The sequence below is a fragment of the Henckelia pumila genome, unplaced genomic scaffold (genome assembly GCF_033568475.1).
Source record: "Henckelia pumila isolate YLH828 unplaced genomic scaffold, ASM3356847v2 CTG_270:::fragment_3, whole genome shotgun sequence".
In the NCBI taxonomy this organism is placed as follows: domain Eukaryota; kingdom Viridiplantae; phylum Streptophyta; class Magnoliopsida; order Lamiales; family Gesneriaceae; genus Henckelia; species Henckelia pumila.
In genome coordinates, this window is record NW_027331790.1 from 82130 (window position 1) to 94976 (window position 12847).

Here is a 12847-nt window from a genome sequence, read left to right on the forward strand (position 1 = left end):
CCAAGTCTCTTCCTCAGTGTCTTATCGCTGCCACTAAACCATAACTAGAGGAATGCATTTATTCCGAAGCACCTTCTCCTTCCTGTCGAGAATTCTGAGCGGCCTCTCCATGTATGACAAATCATGTTCAAGCTAAACCTTTGTCAGATGCAGAATGTGCGACTCATCTGCAATATATTGACAGAGTAACGATAAGTGGAACACATTGTTAATAATGGAGAGATACATTGGTAACTCCAAACGGTAAGCCACATCTACAACATTCTCTAGTATTATAAATAGACCAATGAATCTAGGCGCTAACTTTCCCTTCAGACCAAATTTCAACACCTTCCGGAAAGACGATACTTGTAGGAAAACATGTTCTCCCGCCTCAAAATTCAATGGTCTGCGCTTGGTGTTGGAATAATTGTCATGTCTGTCTTGTGTGGTCTTGATCCTCTTCTTGATCAACTCAAATTTGTAAACGATCTGTTGGATCAATTTCGGTCCTTCAACCTGTCGTTCCCTTACTTCTTCCCAAAATAAGGGTGTCCAAAAACGGCGACCTTAAGGAGCCTCGAATGTAGGGGTGTCAAAACTCAACTCAACCCGCCAACCCGACACGAGTCGACCCAAAAATATCAGGTTAGGGTTGGGGGTTTTTGGGTTTGGGTCGAATCAGGTTGACCCGAAAGCTAACCCAAAAAAATTAATCGGGTTCGGGTTGGGTTCAGGTCAACCCGCGTTGACCCGAAACTTTTAATTATTATTATTTTTATATAAAATTAAGATAAATTTCTACATTTTTATACGTTGTATGTTTGAAAAAAATTTATTGTATATTGATATAATAGATTTTCGTCATTTAATTTTTATTTTATACAATTTTTATTTTTTAAAATAATTTTTTATTTTTTGTAATAAGAACACTTTAAATTTTTTACAACTAAAATTTCAAATTTAAATTTTATATAAGCTTAGATTTTGTTATTATGTGATTAAATTAAATATTAATATTATTATTGTGTGTTTTGAATTTTTATTTAATTATTTTGTTAAAAATTTAAAAATAAAATCGGGTTGGTTCGGGTTGATCGGGTTAGCCGGGTTTGGGTTCGGGTTGGGCATTTTTGGATTGATTCGGGTTTGGGTCGGGTTCGAGTTGACGAATTTTTAAAAATTATTTTGTCAACCCGACCCGAACCTGCCCGACCCACCCGAATTGACACCCCTACTCGAATGGTGCCATTTCAATACTACGATGATAACTATTGTTGTAAGAGAACTTTATCATCGGCAAGTGATCCTACCAGGATAACACAAAATCCATCACTAAAGTCGTCAACATATCCTCTAATGTTCGAATAGTCCTCTCAGACTGACCGTCGGTCTCTGGTTGATACGCAGTACTCAAACTCAAAGTAGTACCCAAAGCTCGCTGATAGCTACCCCAAAATTGTAAGGTGAACCTCAGATTTCTATCGCTGATTATGCTCAAAGAAACTCCATGCAATCGCACTATCTCTTGGATGTATAACCTCGTCATGCGATCAAAAGTGAACTCATGGTTATATGGAAGAAAATGAGCAGATTTGGACAACCTGTCCACAATATGTGTTGTCTCCCTGAGCAAGTCTCGCTAACTTTTGCGTCTTTGCATCAGAAAACTGCACTTCTAGGATATGGGCAAACAAAGATGGATCAGCTAGCACTGAAAATACTCGGATCCCCTGTTGTCCTCTCTTATGTCGGAACATGAAGTCCAAATAACAACATTCCTGAACTATACTAGCCACTACACTAGTGCGGAGAGCACTAATACTCACCTTACGGCTAAGTGCGTCTGCCACTAGATTTGCAGTACATGGATGATACTTAATCTCACAACCATAGTCCTTGAGAAGATCCATACAACAAAGCTGCCGCATGTTCAACTATGTCAGGGTGAACAATTACTTCAAAATCTTGTGCTTCGAAAATATTTAGAACCGCTCGCCATACAGATAATGGCGCCAAATCTTTAATGCAAACACGATCGCTGCAAGCTCTAGATCATGCACTGGGTAATTCATTTCGTGGGTCTTCAATTGTCTAGAAGCATAGGCAATCACATGCCCATTCTGTGTCAACACATAGCCCAACCCTTGAAGAGATGCATCGGTGTAAACCACATAGCCTCCGGGTCCAGATAGTAATGCAAGAACATGCGCTGTAGTCAGTTGACTCCTCAACTCGTCGAAGCTCTTCTCACACTCGCTCGACCAGAAAAAAAACCATCCTTCCTCGTCAGCTGTGTCAATGGTCTTGCAATCCGTGAGAAATTCTTGATGAATCGACGGTAATACCCTGCTAAACCCAAAAAGCTATGAATCTCTAAAGCTGACGTAGGACACGACGAATTCAATATATTTTCAGTCTTACTCAGGTCCACTGATACACCTGCCCGAGAAATGACATGACCAAGAAATACCACTCGGTCAATCCAAAACTCGCACTTACTGAACTTGACATATAACAACTTCTCACGGAGAATCTACTATACAAGCCTCAAGTGCTGCGCATGCTCGTCAATACTACAAGAGTATACCAAAATGTTGTCTATGAAAACCACAAAAAGCTTGTCCAGATAATCGCGGAAGACTCTGTTCAGCAAATCCATGAACACTGCAAGTGCGTTAGTCAATCAAAAAGCCATCACTAGAAACTCGCAATGACCATACCTGGTACGAAATGCTGTCTTCAAAACATTCGCCTCTTGAACATGTAATTTATGATACTTTGACCTCAGATCAATCTTGAAATACACAGAGGTACCCTAAAGTTGTTCAAAAAAATCATCAATCCGTGGCAAAGAATACTTGTTCTTAACTGTCTCTTGGTTCAACTATATGTAGTCGATACAGAGACGCATGGAACCATCCTTCTTTTTGAAAAAAAGAACTGGAGCTCCCCAAGGTGAAACGATAAGTCAGATATATCCCTTATCTAACAAATGCTACAACTACTGCTGCAACTCCCTCTTCTCTGCTAATGCTAGACAATAAGGTGCACAAGAAATCGGTGTCATCCTGGGAACAAGCTCAATCCCAAACTCGACCTCTCGAACTATAGGAAACCCTAGAATCTCATCCGAAAAAACATCTGGATACTCACAAACTACTAGTAACTCCTCAACATACCTATTACCTGCGGACGCATCAATCGCATAGATAAGGTAGCTTTCCCACCCGCCTATGAAACCTGACAAACCTTCAGAGCTGATACCAGAGGCATAAAGGGTCACGCTCCCTCACAATAGAAAAACCAACTATCGCCCTCAACCGGACGAAACTGAAAAACCTTTTGATATAAATCCACATTAGCTCGATAAGAAGTCAAAATAGCGAAACCCAAAATACAATTAAAATCCTCCATCGCTAAAATCATAAGATTTGCTGATTACTCAGAGCTTCAAACTCTAATGAACAACCCAAGAATAAACGCTTGGCCAAGGCCGAATGTCCTATCGGGGTAGGTACAGAAAGAGCTATGTCTATGGGTATGTATGATAATCTATGACGCTTAACAAAACATGCTGAAATGAATGAATTCGATGCACCAGTATCTATGAGAACAAAAGCAGGAACTCCGCACAAAATAAATGTCACTGCGATAACCTCCACATTCTCTTTCTGAATCTGATCTTGGCTCAGCGCAAAGACTTTCCAGAGGATACGTGGCCTCTGGTTGGTTCTCTCAAATGACTGTCCTAACGGCCTCTGCGGAGTTGATGCCTGAGAACCCAAGCTGGATGCTGACACTCCACTCATCTGCGGACAATCCCTCTTCATGTGACCCATCTACCCACAACGGAAACAAGCACCACTTGCTCCACGACATCTATCAGTAGGATGACATCTCCCACACTTCTCGCACTGACTCTTCTTCCTCAAGTGGAACACACCTCCACCGGAACTTGAACCTGAAAAAGAATACGCAACAGGCTTCTTGAAGGACTGGGCTTTAAGACCTAAAGAGTTGGTTAGAAGGAGGAGAAGTTCCTGTTGCGCTTGATTTTTTCCTCAGCCTGCCGACAACAGTTCACCAGCACCTTATATGACATCGGGTCATCACAAATAATTATACGGCCATGTATCTCTTGGTTAAGGCCTTGCAGAAAGTGATCATACTTGACCTCGGAACAGTTGGCAACATACGGGAAATATGGTAGCAGCTCAAAGAACTTATGTTGGTACTCGTCGATAGACATGTTGCCCTAACTAAAGTTCTTCAACTCGTTCATCTTAGACTGACGGAGTTCTGGAGAGAAGTATATCTTCATGAACGACTCACGGAACTCGGCCCAAGTAGCTGAGCCTCGCGCAAATACAAAGGGCGTGGAAGTAGATCTCCACCACTTGCGGGCACTCCCTTCCAAAAGGAAATTAACAACCTGTATCTTATGCTCATCATTGCAGTGTTAGACCTCAAAGCAGTTCTCCAACCTCTCTAACAAGTTCTCCGTGTCTTTCGGAGTCTCGCCTCCTGCTAATGGCTTAGGAGTCATCTGAACAAACGTATGTAAGTCAAAGCAGTGTCTGTCCTCTCTGTGGAGACGATGTCTTCGAGGTTGATCTCTCCCCTCTTCATCACCCCAACGACCACCGAAACTCCCATGACTCTCATCTCCACGTCCTGCTATCTATAAAAGTAACCAAATTTTAACCTCAAGACTGTTTACCTAGATCCTAAATATCAACAAATGATCTGATACCAAAAATGTAGTGACCCATCCCAGAATCACTAAGTAAACAAAGCTTAAGCATGCAAAATGACTTAATAAGCAATTACCAAATATACATGTGGAAACTTTATCAATTAAAATAAAAACTACCGACAAGAATACAATCGGTCCCAATAAACAAGTATCGATAAATGTTATACAATCCAATCGAAGATAATGCTAATACTCCACAAAGAGAAACATGGTACAGTACAATCCGCCCTGCTACTGCTCAAAGATAGCTCTCACCCGATCCGTCCAACCTAAGTCCTGCCCCATGAAGTCAGGTGTCCAGAACCAAAACCTAGGACATGAGAGAACAATGCTCAGTATGAAAATATGAGTATACACATGCTATGAATGCTTAATGCAAATGATCGGGTATCGAAATCCTATCACAGTAGAAACTCTTGCTCGAAAAGTGGCACCATGTTATGTAGCACAATGGGACATCGCATCAGGAGGTACTTCCATACCATAAGAAGTAAGTGGATTATCCAGACCTAAATCCATGGCATCCATCCACAAAAACCTCGGGATTGAGCAACTACTCTGCAGGTAATATCAAGGTATAGGATCAAAGTGATAAGTGCATGCATCATAATAATCGTGACATAATAAATGTACATGTCATATAAACCATGCAAACATAGAACATGCATACTCAATCAAGATATCTCGAATAGTACGTCCGTACCTCAAAACAAGCAACCTAGCGATACTGGCTCCTAGTTCAAGCCTATAAGAAGACAATCACCGTATCACTAAAAGTCTACTAAAATTATTAACTAAACTAATATCTACTCACTGAATCTAAACATAAGCTAGTGATATATCTGCGTCCGTAGTCAGTTCTTTGATGGTGATGGCCTAAAAACTTAGGCACAAATCTGCTACGATCCCTGTAGCGCTCTACTATCAAACAACCATCGAAACGATGTCTAAAACAAGCCCAAAACCAACTAGCTAGAACATTCCAAAGTCGAGAGAGAGATTTAGGAATTGGAAAGAAAAAATGAACTCTCGGCTCTTATTTATAGACCATGATCGGAACTTCCGATCCCTAGTTCGGATGTTCCGAATGCACTTTGAAACAACTGATCTTCCTTCCGAACTCCCTCTATCGAACGTGTGTTTTTGATTGGACAACACATTGCTGTCAACACAGTTTGGAATTTCTGAACTCTGGTTCGGAGCTTCCGAACTCTCTCAAGTCCAATCACTCAATCAAAACCTGTAGCGACCCAATCCGGATCCACTACCTAATCAGAGTTTTAAAGTAGCGCATGCAATAATTAAACTGAAGTGTAAAAGTAGATAATTAAGATACAACAAATCTGATCGACAGAATACAACCGACGACAAATAAAGTGTATAAATTACTCTTATACAACCAATTTGAAAGTTCTAGGGGTAACAATCCCTACCACTAAACTCTCACTGCAACTGGCATCGGTCTCACTCCTAGTGCGAACCTCCAGGACCGTCCAGCCTCAAACCTGTCCCGCCACAAGGTATCCCAAAATACCAAACACAGGGGCGTGAGCGAATACGCTCAATACGAAAGAAATGATATATAAACAAATATGCAACACATAAATGACTTTAAAACAAGGGTAACACGCTTTGCTCAGGGCGCCATGAATACAAAGTATCGTGCTAAGAGAGCGCCTCCGCGGGATACTCGTATATTCCCATACCTACTATAGAGTCTCCTCCACCGTCGTGGTCGCTCCTTGTGATAGCAAAACCTGGGCTGAGCCTCCCCAAATCGTGACCTGAATCCAAAATAAGATACAAGTCTCATATGGAAAACTGTCAATGCCTGACTCGAGTCCAAAATGAGGTGCAAGTTTCCTATGGAGACTGTCAATGACTCACCTCTCATGAGATGTAGTCCAATGAAAAGTGTTTATGTGCTAAAGCAGTAAAACATGAAAAATACATAGCACATACAAATGCAACATATAAGCATATATATCATGCCGGCTAACTCGGTTAGTACTTACGTACCTTCTAACACTCTAGGACAAATCCTAGCACCACTGGTCTAGTTCCATGCCTACAAGTCCACTCTATTGAGCCTACAATGCAAACATCCATGCATCACTAAATAATCTCTAAAAGCCTTAACTAAGCTATTCCATACTCTTAAATATTTTTAGAAATCCAAATCTATACCTGCGTCCTTCGTCATCCCTTTGCTGTCGATTGCCTCAAAACTTAGGCACAGCTCCGCTACTAGCCCCGCAGTGCCTAGCCACTTGCGGCTCGTCAATAGGATGCCTAGAAAGCTTAAAACTAGCTAGAGGAAAAAGAGAGGAGAAAGGAACTCGGTGAAATCCGAAATGAGCACGGCAACCCTTTATATAGACGGAGATTGGAGCGTCTGATCTTGGGTTCGGAGCCTCTGATCCGATTCGGACCGTTCGATCCAACCGTCCTATCTCTACTGGCCATACACGTGTCTATCTTCCAGAGGACGCCTGCTGACACTAGTTCGGAGCCTCCGAACCCCTCTTCAGAGCATCCAAAGTCCCCTCAATGACGTCACCAATGACGTAATATTTCGGACAGCTGGCTGCTAGAGATCGGAGCCTCCAAAATCTGATCGGATCGTCCGAACTCCTCCGGAGCTTCCGATCTTCCGAACTTCCCTTTATTTAATTATTTAATTAGTTGTGATTAATCTCTTAATAACCTTATTTGGTTATGGGTCACTACATTATCCCCCACTTAAAAAATTTCGTCCTCGAAATTTAATTCTGAGGAAAGTGCAGAAATAAACACTAAAGTCCTTTATTACAACTGAACATAGCACAAATCTTTCTTACAATGAAAAGTACAAAACATCAAAACAAATATGGATGTTCAGCTCGCATCCGGCTCTCCAGTTCCCAAGTTGCTTCTTCTGTTCCCCTACGCCGCCACTGCACCATCACCGATGGTATACGCTTGTTCCAAATTACCTTGTTCTTCATGTCAAGAATCCTGAGAGTTCTCTCCACATAAGACAGATATTGGTCCAATTGCACCTCGGTCGGATGCAAGATGTGTGAATCGTCCTCCTCGTACTGCCTCAGCAAAGATACATGGAACACATCATGAATACCTGAAAGGTAAGGTGGCAAGGCTAGACGGTAAGCCACGTCTCCAACCATCTCGAGAATCTCGAACGGACCGATAAATCTCGGCGACAACTTTCCCTTGAGACCAAATCTCATCACCTTCCGGAAAGGTGACACTCGCAAAAATACGTGCTCTCTTACCTCGAAGTGTAAAGGTCTGCGGTGAGTGTTAGAATAGCTCGTCTGTCGATCCTGGGCCGCCTTAATTCTATTCTGGATCAACTCTACTACAACAGTCATCTGTTGAATCAATTGCAGACCTTCAACTTGTCGTTCGCCAACCTTATCCCCAAACAGAGGTGTATGACAACGGCGTACATACAAAGCCTCAAAAGGTTTCATGCCAATGCTGCGATGGTGACTGTTATTATAAGCAAACTCTACCAACGCCAAATGTTTATGCCATGCTGGACCAAAATCCATCACTATCGCTCGGAGCATATCCTCAAGAGTACGGATAGTACGCTCGGTCTGTCCGTCTGTCTCTGGGTGATAAGCTGTACTTAGACTCAGAGTAGTACCAAGAGCTCGCTGGAAGCTACCCAAAAACCTAGAGGTAAACCTCGGGTCTCGGTCACTGAAAATTCTCAACGGAATCCCATGCAGACGAACAACCTATTGCACATACAGACGTGCCATCCGATCGAAAGTAAAGTCTCGATTATACAGTAAAAAATGTACGGACTTCGACAATCGATCCACAACAACTCATATTGCATCGCAATTCCTTGAAGAAATAGGCAAGTGGGTGACAAAATCCATCGTCACATGATCACACTTACACTCAGGAATCTCTAAACTCTGGAGCAATCCACCAGGTTGTCGGAATTTGTCTTGACCTGCTGACATACAAGGCATCGAGACACGAACTGATACACACTGCGCTTCATTCCTTTCCACCAGAATCTCGTATGTAGATCCTTATACATCTTCATGCTGCCTAGATGAACAGAGAATCTACTACAGTGAGCCTGTGACAGAATCTCCTCTCTCAGTGTGGAATCGCCAGGAACCACCACACATCCAGAAAGGCACAACAGACCATCATTCTGCAAATGAAAATCAGAAGTATTCCCATCCTGAGCCAATCGGGCTAACTTCTGCATCTTTGGATCAACGGTTTAAGACTCACGTATACAAATATACAAGGCTGGTTCGGCAAGTATAGAAGTAACGTGAACTCCCTGCTATTCCTTCTTGTGTCGAAAAGTGAATCCCAAGGAACAACATTCCTCTACCACTCGTGCAACTGAGCTGGTACGAAGGGAACTCACATACACCTTGCGGCTAAGAGCATCCGCAACTGGATTAGAAGAACTTGAATGGTACTTGATCTCGCAATCATAGTCTTTAAACAAATACATCCATCGTCGCTGCATCATGTTCAACTCAGCCTAAGTGAAAAGATACTTCAGACTCTTATGGTCATTGAAGATCTCGAATCTCTCTCCGTACAAGTAATGAAGCCATATCTTAAGAGCAAAAACAATGGCTGCAAGTTCTAGATCATGTACGGGATAATTCTCCTCTTGAGTCTTCAATTGCCTAGAGGCATAGACAATCACATGTCCTCTCTGTATCAACACACATCCCAAATCCTGGAGAGAAGCATCGGTATAAACCACCAAACCACGTGATCCAGACGGTAGAGCCAATACTGGAGCTGTAATTAGATGAATTCGCAACACGTCAAAACTCTCCTCGCACTCTGACGTCCACGTAAAAAGCACATCTTTCTTCGTCAACTGCGTCAAAGGCTTAGAAACCTGAGAAAAGTTCTCCATGAATCTGCGGTAATATCCTGTCATCCCAAGAAAACTACAAATATCTGAAACTGTCGTCGGACGCGACCTTCAAAATGGCTTCCGTCTTACTAGGATCAACTGATACACCATCCTGTGAAATCACATGGCCAAGGAAAACAACTCGGTCAATCCAGAAGTCACACTTACTCAGCTTCGCATACAACTGCCTCTCTCTCAGTATATGCAATACAATATGGAGATGGAAAACATGCTCATCCATACTGCGAGAATACACAAGGATATCATCGATGAACACTACCACGAACTTATCCAAGAATTCGTGGAATACCCTATTCATCAAATACATGAAGACATCTGGAGCATTAGTCAATCCAAACGGCATCACCAAGAACTCGTAGTGACCATACCGTGTGCGAAATGCTGTCTTGGAGACATCCTCCTCTCTAACCCACAACTGGTGATATCCTAACCATAGATCAATTTTCGAGTAAACAGAAGTACCATGTAGATGATCAAACAAATCATCTATCCGCGGAAGGGGATACTTGTTCTTCACTGTCACCTGATTGAGCTGTCGATAGTCTATACAAAGTCGAATCGACCCATCCTTTTTCTTGAATAATAAGACTGGGCTCCCCACGGTGAAACACTCGGTCAAATGTAGCCCTTATCAAGAAGATCCTGAAGCTGCTTCTGCAACTCATGCATCTCTGTTGGTGCTAAACGGTAGGGAGCTCTGGAAATCTGCGTAGTCCCTGGCAATAACTCAATGCCAAACTTGATCTCTCTCACTGGTGGTAAACATGGAATCTCCTCCGAAAACACATCGAGAAACTCACGGACTACGGGTATCTCCTGGATGTCTGGTCCCTCCAAGGATGCATCAATGGCATAGATAAGTTAGCCTTCCCCGCCAGACTCTAAAGCACGCCGGGCTTTCAGAGCAGAAACCATTGGCATCGGGGGTCGCGCTCCCTCACCATAGAAATAACATGCATTGTCACCCTCCGCACGAAATTGAATGAACCTCTAATAGCAATCCACTATCTCTTTGTATGTAGTCAGGAGATCAATCCCAATAATACAGTCAAAGTCATCCATAGCTAGGATCATCAGGTTAGCACTAAGCTGATACCCCTCAAAATCCAAAGTACAACCCATCACTAGATGCTTAGCTAAAACTTCCTGACCCATCGGAGTCGAAACAACTAGAAATATGTCTAAAGGAACGTAGGGTAGTCTATAATTCTTAGCAAATCGTGCCGAAATGAACGAGTGAGACGCACCAGTGTCAATCAAAACATATGCAGGAAAACCACACAAACTACAGTACCTGCGATCATCCAATCATTGTCTACCTCCGCCTGCTCATGGTTCAGTGCAAAGACTTTCCCCTGAACACGTGGCCGTAGAGAAGAATGACCATGGGAAGAAGACTATTGATGCGACGGATGCAACTGCTGGCACTACTGCTGAGAAGGCTGCTGCTGCTAGACAGATGGCTGGGACCCTCCGGAACCACTTGCTACTCACATCAGCATAAGGCAATCCCTCTTCATGTGGCCCTCCTGTCCGCAATGAAAACATGCCATGGCCGATCGAACACACTGACTTTCATGATGTCTGCACTTGCACTGGCGACATCGAATCATCTTCTGGCCACACAAATGATGAACGCCACCAGATCCAGATGAAGAAGAAGAAGTGTCACCTTGCTTCTTGAAAGACTGGGATCTCGGACCCAAAGAACTAGTCGGCTAGGAAGAAAGAAAACTCATGTTCCTCCGGATGCTGTCCTCTGCCTGACAAAAATGGTCCACTAAATCCTCGTAGGTCATGTCGCTCCCAACAACAACCATCTGATGAATTTCAGGATTCAGACCCTGAAGGAAATGATCATACTTGGCCGCAGAACTGTCACCAATATGCGGGCAATAAGGTAGAAGATCAAAGAACTTCTGCTGATACTCCTCAATAGTCATCGTCCCCTGTCGCAATCCCAAAAAATCACTAGCTTTTGCTTGGAAAAGGGCTGGAGAAAAAACAATCTCTCGAAAGTAGTACGGAACTCAGCCCAAGTAGCTACTCCCCTCACTACTATAAAAGGTGCCGAAGTAGATCTCCACCACTTCCTCGCTCGACCCTCTAGCAGAAAACCAAGAGTCTCCATATTTTCCTCATTTGTGCAATGGAACTCTCTGAAGCAATGCTCTATCCTCTCTAGCCAGTCCTCAGCAACCTCTGGCATCTCACCTCCTGCTAATGACTTAGGACTCACCTTCATAAATCTATGCATGATGAATCATCTCCGTTCCTCGCGGTGTCCATGTCTATGCCTACGAGCGTCTCCATCGCCCCAGCGACCACCGCCTCCACTGTCGTGGCTCTCATCGTAGTCTACCATCTGTAAAATAATAACAGATAATGTCTTAATCCTCTTTACTATTCCAAATTTCAATGCTCTCTGATACCAATAAATGTAGCGAACCAACGCGGATCCACTACCTAATCAGAGCTTTAAAGTAGTGCATGCAATAATTAAACTGAAGCGTAAAAGCAGATAATTAAGACACAATAAATCTGATCGGCAGAATACAACCGACGACAAATAAAGTGTATAAATTACTCTTATACAACCAAATAGAAAGTTATAGGGTAACAATCCCTACCACTATACTCTCACTGCAACTGGCACCAGTCTCACTCCTGGTGCGAACCTCCGGGACCTTCCAGCCTCAAACCTACCTCGTCAGAAGTTATCCCAAAATACCAAACACAGGGGTGTGAGCTAATATGCTCAATAAGAAAGAAATGATATATAAACAAATATGGAGCACATAAATGACTTTAAAACAAGGGTAACACGCTTTGCTCAGGGGGCCATGAATTCACGTACCATGCTAAGAGAGCAACTCCGCGGGATAATCGTATATTCTCCTATCAACTATAGCTTCTCTTCTACTATCATGGTTGCTCCTAGTGATAGCAAAACCTGGGGCTGAGCCTCTCCAAATCCTGACCCGAATCCAAAACAGGATACAAGTCTCATATGGAAAAATGTCAATGCCTGACCCAAGTCCAAAATGAGGTGCAAGTTCCCTATGGAGACTGTCAATGACTCACTTCTCACGAGATGTAGTCCAGTGAAAAGTATGCATGTGCTAAAGCAGTAAAGCATGGAAAACACATAGCACGTACAAATGCAACAT